The following is a 1,031-nucleotide window of genomic DNA, read 5'->3' as shown; positions in this document are numbered from 1 at the left end:
ACAGGATGCTGATCTACATATGGACCGCAGGCCTGATCCAGGAAGCCTTTCTTATGTTCTTATGATCCAGACAAAGAAAAAGAATGACCTGGCTGCATTTTAAGCTAGCGATAGGGCCTACTTCTGCACACTCTGTAAGAACTGAGCCTAGGTTCATATGTTGCCTCTGCCAGCCCCTGCACGAATACCTGCGTAACAGTCACCTTTCTTGCAAAGCAGCACTCGGGAACTTGTGGTCTCCCCATGACGGCAGGCTGGGGCAACTGCGGTCCCCTAGATGTTGCTGGATTTCAGCTCTAGCCGGCATGGCCAGTGACGGAAGTTGCAGTCCAGCAACCCCTGTTTCCCTATCCCTGCTCAAAAGCAATGATGGCTCAGCACGAGCAATATTATTATTGTCGTGGAAAGCGACATTTGCTATTGTTACACATCCCTGAATGAATGGCCACTACCTAGAAGGTCTTCCAGGCCAAAAGCTTTGCACCTCTCGTTTTATAATTCGCCTTTGGAGCCTCAGTAGCAACCTCCCCTCTCTTTCCCTGGGGAAAGCTGTCAAGAGAGAGAGGGGGCTGCACTCCCCAGCCCCCTACTCCTGCCTGGGTGCCCTGGGAGCTGGGGTGGGACGGGGTGGGACGGGGTGGGGGGTGTAAAAAAGTCCCAGTCCAAACCCCCCTGGCACGGAAACGGGGCTCCCCCTCCTCCTCCTCCCGGAGCTGGACCGGAGAGGGACCCAGGCGTCCTGAGCGGGAGACCCCCTCAACGCTCCCCCCCTTCACTCTCGACTACAGCACAGCCTTGACATTGGCGGCGGCAGATTCGCCCACGGCCGCCGGCCGGGAAGTCTGACCTTGCAAATTGGAAGACGACGGTGGGGGAAAAAAAAACACCGGGGTGCGTGTGTGGCGAGGCGGGGGGGATCGGCAGGTGCCCCCCACATACACAAACACGGCGGGCGAGCTGGGTGTCGAAAGTGCGGTTGCCAAGGAGGGGTTTACCCAGCGGGGCCTCCCCGCGCAGGAGCTGCTGCTGCC

Source organism: Podarcis raffonei, chromosome 2 (genome assembly GCF_027172205.1).
Source record: "Podarcis raffonei isolate rPodRaf1 chromosome 2, rPodRaf1.pri, whole genome shotgun sequence".
NCBI lineage: Eukaryota > Metazoa > Chordata > Lepidosauria > Squamata > Lacertidae > Podarcis > Podarcis raffonei.
The sequence above is the reverse complement of the archived record's forward strand: the minus strand, read 5'-3'. Positions refer to the sequence as shown.